Raw genomic sequence first — 23,758 nt, 5'->3', positions numbered from 1 at the left:
AGTGGTTGGTGTATTCCATACTTCTAGCGATTGGATTTCACTCAAAACTCACCAAATGACTCCTCCCACCATATTACGATGTTGCTCAAGTGTGGGGCTCGATCCAAAATTAGTAGGTGTTCCAAATTGGGCAATTCAAGTTCAACGGCAGTTCGTTCCTAATTGGAGTGGTTGGTGTATTCCATACTTCTAGCGATTGGATTTCACTCAAAACTCACCAAATGACTCCTCCCACCATATTATGATGTTGCCCAAGTTTTGGGCTCGATCCGAAATCAATAGGTGTGAGAAATTGGTCAATTCAGTTTCAACGAAAGTTCGTTCCTAATTGGAGTGGTTGGTGTATTTTCTAGCGATTGGATTTCACTCAAAACACACCAAATGACTCCTCCCACCATATTATGATGTTACCCAAGTTTTGGGCTCGATCCGAAATCAATAGGTGTTCCAAATTGGACAATTCAAGTTCAACGGCAGTTCGTTCCTAACTGGAGTGGTTGGTGTATTCCATACTTCTAGCGATTGGATTTCACTCAAAACTCACCAAATGACTCCTCCCACCATATTATGATGTTGCCCAAGTTTTGGGCTCGATCCGAAATCAATAGGTGTGAGAAATTGGTCAATTCAGTTTCAGCGAAAGTTCGTTCCTAATTGGAGTGGTTGGTGTATTCCATACTTCTTGCGATTGGATTTCACTCAAAACTCTCCAAATGACTCCTCCCACCATATTATGATGTTGCCCAAGTTTTGGGCTCGATCCGAAATCAATAGGTGTTCCAAATTGGACAATTCAAGTTCAACAACAGTTCGTTCCTAATTGGAGTGGTTGGTGTATTCCATACTTCCAGCCATTGGATTTCACTCAAAACTCACCAAATGACTCCTCCCACCATATTACGATGTTGCCCAAGTTTGGGGCTCAATCCAAAATCAATAGGTGTTCCGAATTGGACAATTCAAGTTCAACGGCAGTTCGTTCCTAATTGGAGTGGTTGGTGTATTCCATACTTCCAGCCATTGGATTTCACTCAAAACTCACCAAATGACTCCTCCCACCATATTACGATGTTGCCCAAGTTTGGGGCTCAATCCAAAATCAATAGGTGTTCCGAATTGGACAATTCAAGTTCAACGGCAGTTCGTTCCTAATTGGAGTGGTTGGTGTATTCCATACTTCTAGCGATTGGATTTCACTCAAAACTCACCAAATGACTCCTCCCACCATATTACGATGTTGCTCAAGTTTGGGGCTCGATCCAAAATTAGTAGGTGTTCCAAATTGGGCAATTCAAGTTCAACGGCAGTTCGTTCCTAATTGGAGTGGTTGCTGTATTCCATACTTCTAGCGATTGGATTTCACTCAAAACTCACCAAATGACTCCTCCCACCATATTATGATGTTGCCCAAGTTATGGGCTCGATCCGAAATCAATAGGTGTGAGAAATTGGACAATTCAAGTTCAACGGCAGTTCGTTCATAATTGGAGTGGTTGGTGTATTCCATACTTCTAGCAATTGGATTTCACTCAAAACTCACCAAATGACTCCTCCCACCATATTATGACATTGCCCAAGTTTTAGGCTCGATCTGAAATCAATAGGTTTTCCAAATTGGACAATTCAAGTTCAACGGCAGTTCGTTCCTAATTGCAGTGGTTGGTGTATTTGTTCGGTTCATTTTTACACATGATTTTTCATGTTATTCACCCACTATTTTGAGTTAGTTCTTGACATTTTATAGCTTTTTACTTCCTTTTTGTGTTTTCTTAGATTTTGCCTTGGTTGGGATGAAAATGAGCTAAAAGTGCATTATTAGTTATAAATTCTGTTTTTGTTCATTTTCGTAGGTCAACTTCTTGGCCTGGGATCAACATGCTCTGGTGCTCAGATGAGGTCATGATCTTGATTAGACTTGTTCCAATGGATGTTAACTACAACATATCCAAATTTGAGCTCCATTGGACAAGTATTGCCTATCCAACCAATCCATCATGTTACCACAGTTCTGGAAATCCGGATTTGGCCAGCTTTTACCTCCCTTGTGTCATCTTAACTTCTTGTTACCATAACTCTTGGTAACAAGGAATTACATTTGTAAAATAGATATTTTCTGAGCTTTTGGCATCTTTGTGAAGTCAAAGCTCCATCATGGCAAGGGGACAATGGGCTAAGGCTTTATCAAAGGTGGTAGTTTTATATTAAAAGGTAAAAGCTGGAAAGGAGGAGAGAGGGAGGAGAAGTCAAAATTGCAATCTGATATTGGGAGCCTTTTGATCGTGGGAAATCAGGCTATTCCACATTCTACACAACTTGAGAGCAGCTTTTGGGGAGCTAAGAGCAAGGAAGGAGAAGGAGGTGCAGCCAAGGAAGAAAGGAGAAGACTTCCACCATTGAAGACTTCAAGCTTTCATCATTTCCAAATCTGTAAACTCCTTCTAGTTATATTTCGAGTTTGTATTTGGAATAAGTATGAGCAACTAAACTCCATAGCTAGGGCTTAGGTTGAAGCCCTAAACATGATTACCTTATTGTTTTGATGCTTGAGTGTATGAATTTCTAGATGTTGTTGATGAACCCCATTCACTAATTGAATTTTATGATATGTGTTTGCTTCCTTTGCTTAATCACCTTAGGTTGTATGCATGTAGCTAAAGTTGAGAAGTTGTGTAAGATAACCAAGAACACAATTTCTAATTAGCAACAAATGATTGAACTTGTTTAAGTGAGCATCATGTGAATTGGTTTCTTGACAACAATTGATGAATTCCAATTCACCAAATTAATCTATCCTTGATGTGTGTTTTCCTTGATTGATTACCTTTGAAAGCATGCTTCTTGAGGTTGTTGGGATTATGTGTATCTTCATGTTTTCCTAAGCAATAGATGGATGGAGTAAGAACCATCCATGTGAATTGGTTTCTTGAATACCTAATGTAAACACCATGCTATTAGGGTTCTTGTGATGTTCATATTCTCTTTGAACTTAATGGGTTTTCCTTGCAATCGAATCGAAGTACGAACCATACCTAGGTTCGGTTATGAGGAGGGCACAAGTATTGTAGCACGAACCATGCACTTTACGTATATTAGAGAGAATCAATGCGTCTTGAGCCACGACCCATGGTCTTGATTGCGAACATCTTCATCAATACATTTAGAGTTCATCACTTGAGTATCCATGAACATGGGTAGAATTGTTTAGGGTGGATTCCGAAACCCTAGTGTTTGTTACATTTTAATTTCACATTTTGATAATTCATCTCTGCCATTCACATTTAAATTCAAAGTCCATTTACTTTCATGCAATAGAAATAGGTCACTTGAACCAAATCAAAAAACCCCCCCAATGTGTGTGTGAGTTGCGTGTTTGACACGTTTTGTGTCTTTGTCACTGAATTTTGTTTGTTTCCGTAATTGTTTTGGACTTTTGGTCCGCGCTGTGTTCTTGCATTTTCTGTTCTGATTCCAACCGTATAAAGAACGTGAATTTTGGATAAACGGTTGGAAAGTTATAGGTCAAAAATTGGACAGAGGTCGAAACTGAAAAACAGAGAAACGAATCTGTCCAAATGGTGATAAACGGGTGATAGAAAGTGCTGTTTGTGTTTTTCTTTGTTTTCTTGTGTTGTTTCATTTCTTTTATCTTCCTTACTTCATTTTTAGTTTCCAATTTGTATTGTGTTTGTGTGTTGTGTAAAATTAGTGTTCTTTACGTACTCAAATTAGAACTTATAGGAAACCGACAAGTTCTTCGTGGGATCGACCCCGTACTTACATAATCTATACTTCATTAGATTCGTGCACTTGCGGGTATTTTTAATTGGTTGTTTGCACATTAATTTGTGTCCTTTTAGGAATGCAACAGTATTCCATACTTCTAGCGATTGGATTTCACTCAAAACTCACCAAATGACTCCTCCCACCATATTATGATGTTGGCCAAGTTTTGGGCTCGATCCGAAATCAATAGGTGTGAGAAATTGGACAATTCAATTTCAACGGCAGTTCGTTCCTAATTGGAGTGGTTGGTGTATTCCATTCTTCCAGCGATTGGATTTCACTCAAAACTCAACAAATGACTCCTCCCACCATATTATGATGTTGGCCAAGTTTTGGGCTCGATCCGAAATCAATAGGTGTTCCGAATTGGACAATTCAAGTACAACGGCAGTTCGTTCGTAATTGGAGTGGTTGGTGTATTCCATACTTCTAGCGATTGGATTTCACTCAAAACTCACCAAATGACTCCTCCCCCCATATTATGATGTTGCCCAAGTTTTGGGCTCGATCCCAAATCAATAGGTGTGAGAAATTGGACAGTTCAATTTCAACGGCAGTTCGTTCCTAATTGGAGTGGTTGGTGTATTCCATTCTTCCAGCGATTGGATTTCACTCAAAACTCACGAAATGACTCCTCCCACCATATTACGATGTTGCCCAAGTTTGGGGCTCGATCCGAAATCAATAGGTGTGAGAAATTGGTCAATTCAATTTCAACTATAGTTCGTTCCTAATCTGAGTAGTTGTTGTATTCCATACTTCTAGCGATTGGATTTCACTCAAAACTCACCAAATGACTCCTCCCACCATATTATGATGTTGCCCAAGTTATGGGCTCGATCCGAAATCAATAGGTGTGAGAAATTTGACAATTCAAGTTCAACGGCAGTTCGTTCCTAATTCGAGTGGTTGGTGTATTCCATACTTCTAGCGATTGGATTTCACTCAAAACTCACCAAATGACTCCTCCCACCATATTATGACATTGCCCAAGTTTTAGGCTCGATCCGAAATCAATAGGTTTTCCAAATTGGACAATTCAAGTTCAATGGCAGTTCGTTCCTAATTGCAGTGGTTGGGGTATTCCATACTTCTAGCGATTGGATTTCACTCAAAACTCACCAAATGACTCCTCCCACCATATTATGACGTTGGCCAAGTTTTGGGCTCGATCCGAATTCAACAGGTGTGAGAAATTGGTCAATTCAATTTCAACGGCAGTTCGTTCCTAATTGGAGTGGTTGGTGTATTCCATACTTCTAGCGATTGGATTTCACTCAAAACTCAACAAATGACTCCTCCCACCATATTATGATGTTGGCCAAGTTTTGGGCTCGATCCGAAATCAATAGGTGTTCCAAATTGGACAATTCAAGTACAACGGCAGTTCGTTCGTAATTGGAGTGGTTGGTGTATTCCATACTTCTAGCGATTGGATTTCACTCAAAACTCACCAAATGACTCCTCCCACCATATTACGATGTTGCCCAAGTTTGGGGCTCGATCCGAAATCAATAGGTGTGAGAAATTGGTCAATTCAATTTCAACTATAGTTCGTTCCTAATCTGAGTAGTTGTTGTATTCCATACTTCTAGCGATTGGATTTCACTCAAAACTCACCAAATGACTCCTCCCACCATATTATGATGTTGCCCAAGTTATGGGCTCGATCCGAAATCAATAGGTGTGAGAAATTGGACAATTCAAGTTCAACGGCAGTTCGTTCCTAATTGGAGTGGTTGGTGTATTCCATACTTCTAGCGATTGGATTTCACTCAAAACTCACCAAATGACTCCTCCCACCATATTATGACAATGCCCAAGTTTTAGGCTCGATCCGAAATCAATAGGTTTTCCAAATTGGACAATTCAAGGTCAATGGTAGTTCGTTCCTAATTGCAGTGGTTGGTGTATTCCATACTTCTAGCGATTGGATTTCACTCAAAACTCACCAAATGACTCCTCCCACCATATTATGATGTTGCCCAAGTTTTGGGCTCGATCCGAAATCAATAGGTGTTCCAAATTGGACAATTCAAGTACAACGGCATTTCGTTCGTAATTGGAGTGGTTGGTGTATTCCATACTTCTAGCGATTGGATTTCACTCAAAACTCACAAAATGACTCCTTCCACCATATTATGACATTGCCCAAGTTTTAGGCTCGATCCGAAATCAATAGGTTTTCCAAATTGGACAATTCAAGTTCAACGGCAGTTCGTTCCTAATTGCAGTGGTTGGTGTATTCCATACTTCTAGCGATTGGATTTCACTCAAAACTCACCAAATGACTCCTCCCACCATATTATGATGTTGCCCAAGTTTTGGACTCGATCCGAAATCAATAGGTCTTCCAAATTTGACAATTAGAGTTCAACGGCAGTTCGATCCAAATTGGAGTGGTTGGTGTATTCCATACTTCTAGCGATTGGATTTCACCCAAAAATCACCAAATGACTCCTCCCACCATATTATCATGTTGCCCAAGTTTTGGGCTCGAACCGAAATCAATAGGTGTTCCAAACTGGACAATTCAAGTTCGACGGCAGTTCGTTCCTAATTGGAGTGGTTGGTGTATTCCATACTTCTAGCGATTGGATTTCACTCAAAACTCACCAAATGACTCCTCCCACCATATTATGATGTTGCCCAAGTTTTGGGCTCGATCCGAAATCAATAGGTGTGAGAAATTGGACAATTCAAGTTCAACGGCAGTTCGTTCCTAATTGGAGTGGTTGTTGTATTCCATACTTCTAGAGATTGGATTTCACTCAAAACTCACCAAATGACTCCTCCCACCATATTATCATATTGCCCAAGTTTGGGGCTCGAACCGAAATCAATAGGTGTGAGAAATTGGACAATTCAAGTTCGACGGCAGTTCGTTCCTAATTGGAGTGGTTGGGGTATTCCATACTTCTAGCGATTGGATTTCACTCAAAACTCACCAAATGTCTCCTCCCACCATATTATGATGTTGCCCAAGTTTTGGGCTCGATCCGAAATCAATAGGTGTTCCAAATTGGACAATTCAAGTTCAACGGCAGTTCGTTCCTAATTGGAGTGGTTGGTGTATTCCATACTTCTAGCGATTGGATTTCACTCAAAACTCACCAAATGACTCCACCCATCATATTATGATGTTTCCCAAGTTTTGGGCTCGATCCGAAATCAATAGGTGTGAGAAATTGGTCAATTCAATTTGAACGACAGTTCGTCCCTAATTGGAGTGGTTGGTGTATTCCGTACTTCTAGCGATTGGATTTCACTCAAAACTCACCAAATGACTCCTCCCACCATATTATGATGTTGTCCAAGTTTTGGGCTCGATCCGAAATCAATAGGTGTGAGAAATTGGACAATTCAAGTTCAAAGGCAGTTCGTTCCTAATTGGAGTGGTTGGTGTATTCCATACTTCTAGCGATTGGATTTCAATCAAAATTAACCAAATGACTCCTCCCACCATATTACGATGTTGCCCAATTTTGGGGCTCGATCCGAAATCAATAGGTGTGAGAAATTGGACAATTCAAGTTCAACGGTAGTTCGTTCCTAAATGGAGTGGTTGGTGTATTCCATACTTCTACCGATTGGATTTCACTCAAAACTCCCCAAATGACTCCTGCCACTATATTACGATGTTGCCCAAGTTTTAGGCTCGATCCGAAATCAATAGGTGTTCCAAATTGGACAATTCAAGTTCATTGGCAGTTCGTTCCTAATTGGAGTGGTTGGTGTATTCCATACTTCCAGCGATTGGATTTCACTCAAAATTCACCAAATGACTCCTCCCACCATATTATGATCTTGCCCAAGTTTGGCGCTCGATCCGAAATCAATAGGTGTGAGAAATTGGACAATTCCAGTTCAACGGCAGTTCGTTCCTAATTGGAGTGGTTGGTGTATTCCATACTTCTAGCGATTGGATTTCACTAAAAACTCGCCAAATGACTCCTCCCACCATATTATGATGTTGCCTAAGTTTTGGGCTCGATCCGAAATCAATAGGTGTTCCAAATTTGACAATTCAATTTCAACGGCAGTACGTTCCTAATTGGAGTGGTTGGTGTATTCCATACTTCTAGCGATTGGATTTCACTCAAAACTAACCAAATGACTCCTCCCACCATATTATGTAGTTGCCCAAGTTTGGGGCTCGATCCAAAATTAATATGTGTTCCAAATTGGACAATTCAAGTTCAACGGCAGTTCGTTCCTAATTGAAGTGGTTTTTGTATTCCATACTTCTAGCGATTGGATTTCACTCAAAACTCACCAAATGACTCCTCCCACCATATTATGATGTTGCCCAAGCTTTGGGCTCGATCCGAAATGAATAGGTGTGAGAAATTGGACAATTCAAGTTCAACGGCATTTCGTTCCTAATTCGAGTGGTTGGTGTATTCCATACTTCTAGCGATTGGATTTCACTCAAAACTCCCCAAATGACTCCTCCCACAATATTACGATGTTGCCCAAGTTTGGGGCTCGATCCAAAATTAATATGTGTTCCAAATTGGACAATTCAAGTTCAACGGCAGTTCGTTCCTAATTGAAGTGGTTTTTGTATTCCATACTTCTAGCGATTGGATTTCACTCAAAACTCACCAAATGACTCCTCCCACCATATTATGATGTTGCCCAAGCTTTGGGCTCGATCCGAAATGAATAGGTGTGAGAAATTGGACAATTCAAGTTCAACGGTAGTTCGTTCCTAATTGGAGTGGTTGGTGTATTCCATACTTCTAGCGATTGGATTTCACTCAAAACTCACCAAATGACTCCTCCCACCATATTATGATTTTGCCCAAGTTTGGGGCTTGATCCGAAATCAATAGGTGTGAGAAATTGGACAATTCAAGTTCGACGGCAGTTCGTTCCTAATTGGAGTGGTTGGTGTATTCCATACTTCTAGCGATTGGATTTCACTCAAAACTCACCAAATGACTCCTCCCACCATATTATGATGTTGCCCAAGTTTTGGGCTCGATCCGAAATCAATAGGTGTTCCAAATTGGACAATTCAAGTTCAACGGCAGTTCGTTCCTAATTGGAGTTGCTGGTGTATTCCATACTTCTAGCAATTGGATTTCACTCAAAACTAACCACATGACTCCTCCCACCATATTATGATGTTGCCCAGGTTTTGGGCTCGATCCGAAATCAATAGGTGTTCCAAATTGGACAATTCAATTTCAACGGTAGTTCGTTCCTAATTGGAGTGGTTGGTGTATTCCATACTTCTAGCGATTGGATTTCACTCAAAACTCACCAACTGACTCCTCCCACCATATTATGATGTTGCCCAAGTTTTGGGCTCGATCCGAAATCTATAGGTGTTCCAAGTTGGACAATTCAAGTTCAACGGCAGTTCGTTCCTAATTGGAGTGGTTGGTGTATTCCATACTTCTAGCGATTGGATTTCTCTCAAAACTCACCAAATGACTCATCCCACCATATTATGACGTTGCCCAAGTTTTGGGCTCGATCCGAAATCAATAGGTGTGAGAAATTAGACAATTCAAGTTCAACGGCAGTTCGTTCCTAATTGGAGTGGTTGGTGTATTCCATACTTCTAGCGATTGGATTTCTCTCAAAACTCACCAAATGACTCCTCCCACCATATTATGATGTTGCACAAGTTTGGGGCTCGATCCGAAATTAATAGGTGTGAGAAATTGGACAATTCAAGTTCAACGGCAGTTCGTTCCTAATTGGAGTGGTTGGTGTATTCCATACTTCTAGCGATTGGATTTCACTCAAAATTAACCAAATGACTCCTGCCCCCATATTATGATGTTGCCCAAGTTTTGGGCTCGATCCGAAATCAATAGGTATGAGAAATTGGACAATTCAAGTTCAACAGCAGTTCGTTCCAAATTGGAGTGGTTGTTGTATTCCACACTTCTAGCGATTGGATTTCGCTCAAAACTCACCAAATGACTCATCCCACCATATTATGATGTTGCCCAAGTTTTGGGCTCGATTCCAAATCAATAGGTGTGAGAAATTGGACAATTCAAGTTCAACGGCAGTTCGTTCCTAATTGGAGTGGTTGGTGTATTCCATACTTCTAGCGATTGGATTTCACTCAAAACTCACCAAATGACTCCTCCCACCATATTACGATGTTGCCCAAGTTTGGGGCTCGATCCGAAATCAATAGGTGTGAGAAATTGGACAATTCATGTTCAACGGCAGTTTGTTCCTAAATGGAGTGGTTGGTGTATTCCATACTTCTACCGATTGGATTTCACTCAAAACTCCCCAAATGACTCCTCCCACTATATTACGATGTTGCCCAAGTTTTAGGCTCGATCCGAAATCAATAGGTGTTCCAAATTGGACAATTCAAGTTCATTGGCAGTTCGTTCCTAATTGGAGTGGTTGGTGTATTCCATACTTCCAGCGATTGGATTTCACTCAAAATTCACCAAATGACTCCTCCCACCATATTATGATCTTGCCCAAGTTTGGGGCTCGATCCGAAATCAATAGGTGTGAGAAATTGGACAATTCAAGTTCAACGGCAGTTCGTTCCTAATTCGAGTGGTTGGTGTATTCCATACTTCTAGCGATTGGATTTCACTAAAAACTCACCAAATGACTCCTCCCACCGTATTATGATGTTGCCCAAGTTTTGGGCTCGATCCGAAATCAATAGGGGTTCCAAATTTGACAATTCAAGTTCAACGGCAGTACGTTCCTGATTGGAGTGGTTGGTGTATTCCACACTTCTAGCGATTGGATTTCACTCAAAACTAACCAAATGACTCCTCCAACCATATTATGATGTTGCCCAAGTTTTGGGCACGATCCGAAATCAATAGGTGTGAGAAATTGGACAATTCAAGTTCAACGGTAGTTCGTTCCTAATTGGAGTGGTTGGTGTATTCCATACTTCTAGCGATTGGATTTCCCTCAAAACTCACCAAATGACTCCTCCCACCATATTATGATGTTGCCCAGGTTTTGGGCTCGTTCCGAAATCAATAGGTGTTCCAAATTGGACAATTCAAGTTCAACGACAGTTCGTTCCTAATTGGAGTGATTGGTGTATTCCATACTTCTAGCGATTGGATTTCACTCAAAACTAACCAAATGACTCCTCCAACCATATTATGATGTTGCCCAAGTTTTGGGCACGATCCGAAATCAATAGGTGTGAGAAATTGGACAATTCAAGTTCAACGGCAGTTCGTTCCTAATTGGAGTGATTGGTGTATTCCATACTTCTAGCGATTGGATTTCACTCAAAACTAACCAAATCACTCCTCCCACCATATTATGATGTTGCCCAAGTTTTGGGCTCGATCCGAAATCAATAGGTGTTCCAAATTTGACAATTCAAGTTCAACGGCAGTTCGTTCCTAGTTGGAGTGGTTGGTGTATTCCATACTTCTAGCGATTGGATTTCACTCAAAACTAACCAAATGGCTCCTCCCACCATATTATGATGTTGCCCAATTTTTGGGCTCGATTCGGAATCAATAGGTGTTCCAAATTGGACAATTCAAGTTCAACGGCAGTTCGTTCCTAATTGGAGTGGTTGGTGTATTCCATACTTCTAGCGATTGGATTTCACTCAAAACTCACCAAATGACTCCTCCCACCATATTCTGAAGTTGCCCAAGTTTGGGGCTCGATCCAAAATCAATTGGTGTGAAAAATTGGACAATTCAAGTTCAACGGCAGTTCATTCCTAATTGGAGTGGTTGGTGTATTCCATACTTCTAGCGATTGGATTTCACTTAAAACTCACCAAATGACTCCTCCCACCGTATTATGATGTTGCCCAAGTTTTGGGCTCGATCCGAAATCAATAGGTGTTCCAAATTGGACAATTCAAGTTGAACGGCAGTTCGTTCCTAATTGGAGGGGTTGGTGTATTCCATACTTCTAGCGATTGGATTTCACTCAAAACTCACCAAATGACTCCTCCCACCATATTACGATGTTGACCAAGTTTGGGGCTCGATCCAAAAACAATAGGTGTTCGAAATTGGACAATTCAAGTTCAACGGCAGTTCGTTCCTAATTGGAGTGGTTGGTGTATTCCATACTTCTAGCGATTGGATTTCACTCAAAACTCACCAAATGACTCCTCCCACCATATTACGATGTTGCTCAAGTTTGGGGCTCGATCCAAAATTAGTAGGTGTTCCAAATTGGACAATTCAAGTTCAACGGCAGTTCGTTCCTAATTGGAGTGGTTGTTGTATTCCACACTTCTAGCGATTGGATTTCGCTCAAAACTCACCAAATGACTCCTCCCACCATATTATGTTGTTGCCCAAGTTTTGGGCTCGATTCGAAATCATTAGGTGTGAGAAATTGGACAATTCAAGTTCAACGGCAGTTCGTTCCTAATTGGAGTGGTTGGTGTAATCCATACTTCTAGCGATTGGATTTCACTTAAAACTCACCAAATGACTCCTCCCACCATATTATGATGTTGCCCAAGTTTTGGGCTCGATCCGAAATCAATAGGTGTTCCAAATTGGACAATTCAAGTTCAACGGCAGTTCGTTCCTAATTGGAGTGGTTGGTGTATTCCATACTTCTAGCGATTGGATTTCACTCAAAACTAACCAAATGACTCCTCCCACCATATTATGATGTTGCCCAAGTTTGGGGCTCGATCCGAAATCAATAGGTGTTCCAAATTGGACAATTCAAGTTCAACGGCAGTTCGTTCCTAATTGGAGTTATTATTGTATTCCATACTTCTAGCGATTGGATTTCACTCAAAACTCACCAAATGACTCCTCTGTTGCTTCGATTCAGCTGCACCAAAATGGATTCAGCTGCATCCTCAACTTGTGATACTCGCAAGTGCACGAGCCGTTTGGTAATATAGCATATGTAAGTGCGAGGTCGATCCCACGAGGATAGGTGATTGAATGATCCAATTCATTTCCCCTACCCAAAACAGAAATGAAAAAGAAAATAAATCAAACAAGAAAAAAAAGAAATAACTCAAGCAAATAAGTTCCCAAGTTCAATTAGATTAATGGATTGATTCTAGCTAAAGTATGATTAAGCCATGGTGTTTGGTCATAACCTTGTGTTCCTAATTCCCTAATTTGATCATTTGTTGTCTAACCTAAAATTAAGCATTAGGAACCCATTAAGCATAGTAGAACAATTTAAACAACCAAGCATGTATCTAATCCCTGTTGTCGAATGTCCATACATACTCTTCCTTTTGGTTGCTGAAAAATGAGTTTTCTGAACCAGGCTTGGTGTAGGAAGGCCAGAGGTTTCAAAACGTATCCAATGGGGCTCAAATTTGGATATGTTATACTAGACACCCATTGGAACAACCTCTATGAAGAAAGTATTCCCATCGAAGCTGTAGAAGTGTGCGTTTTGGGCCTTGCAAGTTGGCTGCCGAACAGAGACTGGAATTGACTTCATTTCATTTCTTTGCTTTCTTTTTGCTTCACATGCATGCACATGCTTTCTCTTTCAATTAAAACCTGATCTCCAGCTCCAAAGTGATCTGCCAATTCAATTCCCAGGTTCAAAGGCTGAAGCAAAATGCCTCTCATCATTCCTCATTCTTCTCTCTCTCCTTTCTCTTTGCTTCACATGCATGCACATGCTTTCTCTATAATAACTCCAGCATGTACCAACTTGCTCCTTTAGAATTTCATAGCTGGAATGCCTCCCCACTTCACTCATTATGTTGGATCCAAAGTCAGTCGCAGCATGGGTGAGGCACATGGCTTAAAGGAGGAGACAAGGCTCAAAGCTGGCAGCTGCAAATCCTCCTGAGCATGGTTCAGTGTTGGACGGGCTAAGGACTCCACATATGTTCAATTGGGCTGAATTTTGGATATGTTATACTAGACACCCAATTGAACAACTTCTATGAAGAATGTCTCCTCATCCGAGTTGTGCAGATTCCTGAAATGAGACCTGCAAGGTGACTTACGAAACTGGACTGACAAGAAGTGTGGCCCAACTTTGGTTTTGTCTTTAAGCTCTTGCTCTTATCCCAATCAGCCCTTAACATGCATGGATTGCATCAAATCTGATCTCTTGCTATCTTAACCTACAAAACACACAAACAGAGGTAAGTGACTCAAAATAAAGAGAAACTAAGCAAAATCAATAAGTAAAGAAGGCATGCAAGTGTATGAAATTATGGACTTATCAAAACAGAAAATGGATTAAAAGCACAAGTTTAACTCAATAACATAACCAAATCATAAGCTAGAAGGGTACAAAATGATATACAATTATGAACCGATCATCCTCCCACCAAATTATGATGTTGCCCAAGTTTTGGGCTCGATCCGAAATCAATAGGTGTGAGAAATTGGACAATTCAAGTTCAACGGCAGTTCGTTCCTAATTGGAGTGGTTGGTGTATTCCATACTTCTAGTGATTGGATTTCACTCACAACTCACCAAATGACTCCTCCCACCATATTATGATGTTGCCCAAGTTTTGGGCTCGATCCGAAATCAATAGGTGTGAGAAAATGGACAATTCAAGTTCAACGGTAGTTCGTTCCTAATTGGAGTGGTTGGTGTATTCCATACTTCTAGTGATTGGATTTCACTCAAAACACATCAAATGACTCCTCCCACCATATTATGATGTTGCCCAAGTTTGGGGCTCGATCCGAAATCAATAGGAGCGAGAAATTGGACAATTCAAGTTCAACGACAGTTCGTTCCTAATTGGGGTGGTTGGTGTATTCCATAATTCTAGCGATTGGATTTCACTCAAAACTAACCAAATGACTCCTCCCACTATATTAGGCTGTTGCCCAAGTTTCGGGCTCGATCCGAAATCAATAGGTGTTCCAAATTGGACAATTCAAGTTCAACGGCAGTTCGCTCCTAATTGGAGTGGTCGGTGTATTCCATACTTCTAGCGATTGGATTTCACTCAAAACTCACCAAATGACTCCTCCCACCATATTATGAGGTTGCCCAAGTTTTGGGCTCGCTCCGAAATCAATAGGTGTGAGAAATTGGACAATTCAAGTTCAACGGCAGTTCGTTCCTAATTAGAGTGGTTGGTGAATTCCATACTCCTAGCGATTGGATTTCACTCAAAACTCACCAAAGGACTCCTCCCACCATATTATGATGTTGCCCAAGTTTGGTGCTCGATCTGAAATCAATAGGTGTCAGAAATTGGACAATTCAAGTTCAACGGCAGTTCGTTCCTAATTGGAGTGGTTAGTGTATTCCATAATTCTAGCGATTGGATTTCACTCAAAACTCAACAAATGACTCCTCCCACCATATTATGAGGTTGCCCAAGTTTGGGGCTCGATCCGAAATCAATAGGTGTGAGAAATTGGACAATTCAAGTTCAACGGCAGTTCGTTCCTAATGGGAGTGGTTGGTGTATTCCATACTTCTAGCGATTGGATTTCACTCAAAACTCACCAAATGACTCCTCCCACCAAATTATGATGTTGCCCAAGTTTTGGGCTCGATCCGAAATCAATAGGTGTGAGAAATTGGACAATTCAAGTTCAACGGCAGTTCGTTCCTAATTGGAGTGGTTGGTGTATTCGATACTTCTAGTGATTGGATTTCACTCACAACTCACCAAATGACTCCTCCCACCATATTATGATGTTGCCCAAGTTTTGGGCTCGATCCGAAATCAATAGGTGTGAGAAATTGGACAATTCAAGTTTAGAGGCAGTTCGTTCCTAATTGGAGTGGTTGGTGTATTCCATGCTTCTAGCGATTGGATTTCACTCAAAACTCACCAAATGACTCCTCCCACCATATTATGATGTTGCCCAAGTTTTGGGCTCAATCCGAAATCAATAGGTGTTCCAAATTGGACAATTCAAGTTCGACGGCAGTTCGTTCCTAATTGGAGTGGTTGGTGTATTCCATACTTCTAGCGATTGGATTTCACTCAAAACTCACCAAATGACTCCTCCCACCATATTATGATGTTGCCCAAGTTTTGGGCTCGATCCGAAATCAATAGGTGTGAGAAATTGGAGAATTCCAGTTCAGCGGCAGTTCGTTCCTAATTGGAGTGGTTGGTGTATTCCATACTTCTATCGATTGGATTTCACTCAAAACTCACCAAATGACTCCTCCCACCATATTATGATGTTGCCCAAGTTTTGGGCTCGATCCGAAATCAATAGGTGTTCCAAATTGGACAATTCAAGTTCAACGGCAGTTTGTTCATAATTGGAGTGGTTGGTGTATTCCATACTTCTAGCGATTGTATTTCACTCAAAACTCACCAAATGACTCCTCCCACCATATTATGGTGTTGCCCAAGTTTTGGGCTCGATCCGAAATCAATAGGTGTTCGAAATTGGACAATTCAAGTTCAACGGCAGTTCGTTCCTAATTGGAATACTTGGTGTATTCCATACTTCTAGCGATTGGACTTCACTCAAAACTCACCAAATGACTCCTCCCACCATATTATGATATTGCCCAAGTTTTGGACTCGATCCGAAATCAATAGGTCTTCCAAACTTGACAATCAGAGTTCAACGGCAGTTCGTTCCTAATTGTAGTAGTTGGTGTATTCCATACTTCTAGCGATTGGATTTCACTCAAAACTAACCAAATGACTCCTCCCACCATATTATGATGTTGCCCAAGTTTTGGGCTCGATCCGAAATCAATAGGTGTTCCAAATTGGACAATTCAAATTCAACGGCAGTTCGTTCCTAATTGGAGTGGTTGGTGTATTCCATACTTCTAGCGATTGGATTTCACTCAAAACAAACCAAATGACACCTCCCACCATATTATGATGTTGCCCAAGTTTTGGGCTCGATCCGAAATCAATAGGTGTGAGTAATTGGACAATTCAAGTTCAACGGCAGTTCGTTCCTAATTGGAGTGGTTGGTGTATTCCATACTTCTAGCGATTGGATTTCACTCAAAAATCACCAAATGACTCCCCCCACCATATTATGTTGTTGCCCAAGTTTGGGCCTCTATCCGAAATCAATAGGTGTGAGAAATTGGACAATTCAAGTTCAACGGCAGTTCGTTCCTAATTGGATTGGTTGGTGTATTCCGTACTTCTAGCGATTGGATTTCTCTCAAAACTCGCCAAATGACTCCTCCCACCATATTATGATGTTGCCCAAGTTTTGGCCTCGATCAGAAATCAATGTGTGTGAGAAATTGGACAATTCAAGTTCAACGGCAGTTCGTTCCTAATTGGAGTTGTTGGTGTATTCCATACTTCTAGCGATTGGATTTCACTCAAAACTCACCAAATGACTCCTCCCACCATATTATGATGTTGCCCAAGTTTGGGGCTCGATCCGAAATCAATAGGTGTGAGAAAATGGACAATTCAAGTTCAACGGCAGTTCGTTCCAAATTGGAGTGGTTGGTGTATTCCATACTTCTAGCGATTGGATTTCACTCAAAACTCACCAAATGACTCCTCCCACCATATTATGATGTTGCCCAAGTTTTGGGCTCGATCCGAAATCAATAGGTGTTCCAAATTGGACAATTTAAGTTCAACGGCAGTTCGTTCCTAATTGGAGTGGTTGGTGTATTCCATACTTCTAGCGATTGGATTTCACTCCAAACTAGCCAAATGACTCCTCCCACCATATTATGATGTTGCCCAAGTTTTGGGCTCGATCCGAAATCAATAGGTGTGAGAAATTGGAGAATTCAAGTTCAACGGCAGTTCGTTCCTAATTGGAGTGGTTTGTGTATTCCACACTTCTAGCGATTGGATTTCACTCAAAACTCCCCAAATGACTCCTCCCGCCATATTATGATGTTGCCCAAGTTTTGGGCTCGATCCGAAATCAATAGGTGTGAGAAATTGGACAATTGAAGTTCAACGGCAGTTCGTTCCAAATTGGAGTGGTTGGTGTATTCCATACTTCTAGCGATTGGATTTCTCTCAAAACTCACCAAATGACTCCTCCCACCATATTATGATGTTGCACAAGTTTGGGGTTCGATCCGAAATCAATAGTTGTGAGAAATTGGATAATTCAAGTTCAGCGGCAGTTCGTTCCTAATGGGAGTGGTTGGTGTATTCCATACTTCTAGCGATTGGATTTCACTCAAAACTCACCAAATGACTCGTCCCACCATATTATGATGTTGCCCAAGTTTTGGGATCGATCCGAAGTCAATGGGTGTTCCAAATTGGACAATTCAAGTTCAACGGCAGTTTGTTCCTAATTGGAGTAGTTGGTGTATTCCATACTTCTAGCGATTGGACTTCACTCAAAACTCACCAAATGACTCCTCCCACCATATTATGATATTGCCCAAGTTTTGAACTCGATCCGAAATCAATAGGTCTTCCAAATTTGACAATTAGAGTTCAACGGCAGTTCGTTCCTAATTGGAGTAGTTGGTGTATTCCATACTTCTAGCGATTGGATTTCACTCAAAACTAACCAAATGACTCCTCCCACCATATTATGATGTTGCCCAAGTTTTGGGCTCGATCCGAAATCAATAGGTGTTCCAAATTGGACAATTCAAATTCAACGGCAGTTCGTTCCTAATTGGAGTGGTTGGTGTATTCCATACTTCTAGCGATTGGATTTCACTCCAAACTAACCAAATGACTCCTCCCACCATATTATGATGTTGCTCAAGTTTTGGACTCGATCCGAAATCAATAGGTCTTCCAAATTTGACAATTAGAGTTCAACGGCAGTTCGTTCCTAATTGGAGTGGTTGGTGTATTCCATACTTCAAGCGATTGGATTTCACTCAAAACCAACCAAATGACTCCTCCCACCATATTATGATGTTGCCCAAGTTTTGGGCTCGATCCGAAATCAATAGGTGTGAGAAATTGGACAATTCAAGTTCAACGGCAGTTCGTTCCTAATTGGAGTGGTTGGTGTATTCCATACTTCTAGCGATTGGATTTCACTCAAAACTCACCAAATGACTCCTCCCACCATATTATGATGTTGCCCAAGTTTTGGGCTCGATCCAAAATCAATAGGTGTTCCAAATTGGACAATTCAAGTTCAACGGCAGTTCGTTCCTAATTGGAGTGGTTGGTGTATTCCATACTTCTAGCGATTGGATTTCACTCAAAACTCACCAAATGACTCCTCCCACCATATTATGATGTTGCCCATGTTTTGGGCTCGATCCGAAATCAATAGGTCTTCCAAATTTGACAATTAGAGTTCAACGGCAGTTCGTTCCTAACTGGAGTGGTTGGTGTATTCCATACTTCAAGCGATTGGATTTCACTCAAAACTAACCAAATGACTCCTGCCACCATATTACGATGTTGCCCAAGTTTTGGGCTCGATCCGAAATCAATAGGTGTGAGTAATTGGACAATTCAAGTTCAACGGCAGTTCGTTCCTAATTGGTGTGGTCGGTGTATTCCAAACTTCTAGCGATTGGATTTCACTCAAAACTCACCAAATGACTCCTCCCACCATATTATGATGTTGCCCAAGTTTTGGGCTCGATCAGAAATCAATAGGTGTGAGAAATTGGACAATTCAAGTTCAACGGCAGTTCGTTCCTAATTGGAGTGGTTGGTGTATTCCATACTTCTAGCGATTGGATTTCACTCAAAAGTCACCAAATGACTCCTCCCACCATATTATAATGTTGCCCAAGTTTTGGGCTCGATCCGAAATCAATAGGTGTTCCAAATTGGACAATTCAAGTTCAACGGCAGTTCGTTCCAAATTGGAGTGGTTGTTGTATTCCATACTTCTAGCGATTGGATTTCACTCAAAACTAACCAAATGACTCCTGCCACCATATTATGATGTTGCCCAAGTTTTGGGCTCGATCCGAAATCAATAGGTGTGAGAAATTGGTCAATTTAATTTCAACGACAGTTCTTTCCTAATTGGAGTGGTTGGTGTATTCCATACTTCTAGCGATTGGATTTCACTCAAAACTCACCAAATGACTCCTCCCACCATATTATGATGTTGCCCAAGTTTTGGGCTCGATCCGAAATCAATAGGTGTGAGAAATTGGACAATTCAAGTTCAACAGCAGTTCGTTCCTAATTGGAGTGGTTGGTGTATTCCATACTTCTAGCGATCGGATTTCACTCAAAACTCACCAAATGACTCCACCCACCATGTTATGATGTTGCCCAAGTTTTGGGCTCGAACCGAAATCAATAGGTGTTCCAAATTGGACAGTTCAAGTTCAACGGCAGTTCGTTCCTAATTGGAGTGGTTGGTGTATTCCATACTTCTAGCGATTGGATTTCACTCAAAACTCACCAAATGACTCCTCCCACCATATTATGATGTTGCCCAAGTTTTGGGCTCGATCCGAAATCAATAGGTGTGAGAAATTGGTCAATTTAATTTCAACGACAGTTCTTTCCTAATTGGAGTGGTTGGTGTATTCCATACTTCTAGCGATTGGATTTCACTCAAAACTCACCAAATGACTCCTCCCACCATATTATGATGTTGCCCAAGATTTGGGCTCGATCCGAAATCAATAGGTGTTCCAAATTGGACAATTCAAGTACAACGGCAGTTCGTTCCTAACTGGAGTGGTTGGTGTATTCCAAACTTCTAGCGATTGGATTTCTATGAAAACTAACCAAATGATTCCTCCCACCATATTATGATGTTGCCCAAGTTTGGGGCTCGATCCGAAATCAATAGGTGTGATAAATTGGACAATTCAAGTTCAACGGCAGTTCGTTCCTAATTGGAGTGGTTTGTGTAGTCCATACTTCTAGCGATTGGATCTCACTCAAAACTCACCAAATGAATCGGCCCACCATGTTATGATGTTGCCCAAGTTTTGGGCTCGATCCGAAATCAATAGGTGTTCCAAATTGGACAATTCAAGTTCAACAGCAGTTCGTTCCTAATTGGAGTCGTTGGTGTATTCCATACTTCTAGCGATCGGATTTCACTCAAAACTCACCAAATGACTCGTCCCACCATGTTATGATGTTGCCCAAGTTTTGGGCTCGATCCGAAATCAATAGGTGTGAGAAATTGGACAATTCAAGTTCAACAGCAGTTCGTTCCTAATTGGAGTGGTTGGTGTATTCCATACTTCTAGCGATCGGATTTCACTCAAAACTCACCAAATGACTCGTCCCACCATGTTATGATGTTGCCCAAGTTTTGGGCTCGATCTGAAATCAATAGGTGTTCCAAATTGGACAATTCAAGTTCAACGGCAGTTCGTTCCTAATTGGAGTGGTTGGTGTATTCCGTACTTCTAAAGATTGGACTCACCAAATGACTCCTCCCACCATATAATGATGTTGCCCAAGTTTTGGGCTCGATCCGAAATCAATAGGTGTTCGAAGTTGGACAATTCAAGTTCAACGGCAGTTCGTTCCAAATTGGAGTGTTTGGTGTATTCCATACTTCTAGCGATTGGATTTCACTCAAAACTCACCAAATGACTCCTCCCACCATATTATGATGATGCCCAAGTTTTGGGCTCGATCCGAAATCAATAGGTGTGAGAAATTGGACAATTCAAGTTCAACAGCAGTTCGTTCCTAATTGGAGTGGTTGGTGTATTCCATACTTCTAGAGATCAGATTTCACTCAAACCTCACCAAATGACTCGTCCCACCATGTTATGATGTTGCCCAAGTTTTGGGCTCGATCCGAAATCAATAGGTGTGAGAAATTGGTCAATTTAATTTCAACGACAGTTCTTTCCTAATTGGAGTGGTTGGTGTATTCCATACTTCTAGCGATTGGATTTCACTCAAAACTCACCAAATGACTCCTCCCACCATATTATGATGTTGCCCAAGATTTGGGCTCGATCCGAAATCAATAGGTGTTCCAAATTGGACAATTCAAGTACAACGGCAGTTCGTTCCTAACTGGAGTGGTTGGTGTATTCCAAACTTCTAGCGATTGGATTTCTATGAAAACTAACCAAATGATTCCTCCCACCATATTATGATGTTGCCCAAGTTTGGGGCTCGATCCGAAATCAATAGGTGTGATAAATTGGACAATTCAAGTTCAACGGCAGTTCGTTCCTAATTGGAGTGGTTTGTGTAGTCCATACTTCTAGCGATTGGATCTCACTCAAAACTCACCAAATGAATCGGCCCACCATGTTATGATGTTGCCCAAGTTTTGGGCTCGATCCGAAATCAATAGGTGTTCCAAATTGGACAATTCAAGTTCAACAGCAGTTCGTTCCTAATTGGAGTCGTTGGTGTATTCCATACTTCTAGCGATCGGATTTCACTCAAAACTCACCAAATGACTCGTCCCACCATGTTATGATGTTGCCCAAGTTTTGGGCTCGATCCGAAATCAATAGGTGTGAGAAATTGGACAATTCAAGTTCAACAGCAGTTCGTTCCTAATTGGAGTGGTTGGTGTATTCCATACTTCTAGCGATCGGATTTCACTCAAAACTCACCAAATGACTCGTCCCACCATGTTATGATGTTGCCCAAGTTTTGGGCTCGATCTGAAATCAATAGGTGTTCCAAATTGGACAATTCAAGTTCAACGGCAGTTCGTTCCTAATTGGAGTGGTTGGTGTATTCCGTACTTCTAAAGATTGGACTCACCAAATGACTCCTCCCACCATATAATGATGTTGCCCAAGTTTTGGGCTCGATCCGAAATCAATAGGTGTTCGAAGTTGGACAATTCAAGTTCAACGGCAGTTCGTTCCAAATTGGAGTGTTTGGTGTATTCCATACTTCTAGCGATTGGATTTCACTCAAAACTCACCAAATGACTCCTCCCACCATATTATGATGATGCCCAAGTTTTGGGCTCGATCCGAAATCAATAGGTGTGAGAAATTGGACAATTCAAGTTCAACAGCAGTTCGTTCCTAATTGGAGTGGTTGGTGTATTCCATACTTCTAGAGATCAGATTTCACTCAAACCTCACCAAATGACTCGTCCCACCATGTTATGATGTTGCCCAAGTTTTGGGCTCGATCCGAAATCAATAGGTGTTCCAAATTGGACAATTCAAGTTCAACGGCAGTTCGTTCCTAATTGGAGTGGTTGGTGTATTCCGTACTTCTAAAGATTGGACTCACCAAATGACTCCTCCCACCATATAATGATGTTGCCCAAGTTTTGGGCTCGATCCGAAATCAATAGGTGTTCGAAGTTGGACAATTCAAGTTCAACGGCAGTTCGTTCCAAATTGGAGTGTTTGGTGTATTCCACACTTCTAGCGATTGGATTTCACTCAAAACTCACCAAATGACTCCTCCCACTATATTATGATGTTGCCCAAGTTTTGGGCTCGATCCGAAATCAATAGGTGTTTCAAATTGGACAATTCAAGTACAACGGCAGTTCGTTCCTAACTGGAGTGGTTGGTGTATTCCATACTTCTAGAGATTGGATTTCACTCAAAACACACCAAATGACTCCTCCCACCATATTATGAAGTTGCCCAAGTTTTGGGCTCGATCCGAACTCAATAGGTGTGAGAAATTGGTCAATTCAATTTCAACGACAGTTCGTTCCTAATTGGAGTGGTTGGTGTATTCCACACTTCTAGCGATTGGATTTAACTCAAAACTCACCAAACGACTCCTCCCACCATATTATAATGTTGCCCAAGTTTTGGGCTCGATCCGAAATGAATAGGTGTGAGAAATTGGACAATTCAAGTTCAACGGCAGTTCGTTCCTAATTGGAGTGGTTGGTGTATTCCATACTTCTAGCGATTGGATTTAACTCAAAACTCACCAAACGACTCCTCCCACCATATTATAATGTTGCCCAAGTTTTGGGCTCGATCCGAAATGAATAGGTGTGAGAAATTGGACAATTCAAGTTCAACGGCAGTTCGTTCCTAATTGGAGTGGTTGGTATATTCCATACTTCTAGCGATTGGATTTCACTCAAAACTCACCAAATGACTCCTCCCACCATATTATGATGTTGCCCAAGTTTGGGGCTCGATCCGAAATCAATAGTTGTGAGAAATTGGACAATTCAAGTTCAACGGCAGTTCGTTCCTAATTGGAGTGGTTGGTGTATTC

This window comes from Prunus avium, chromosome 5 (assembly GCF_965620075.1).
Source record: "Prunus avium chromosome 5, drPruAviu1.hap1.1, whole genome shotgun sequence".
NCBI classification, from domain to species: Eukaryota; Viridiplantae; Streptophyta; class Magnoliopsida; order Rosales; family Rosaceae; genus Prunus; species Prunus avium.
The sequence above is the reverse complement of the archived record's forward strand: the minus strand, read 5'-3'. Positions refer to the sequence as shown.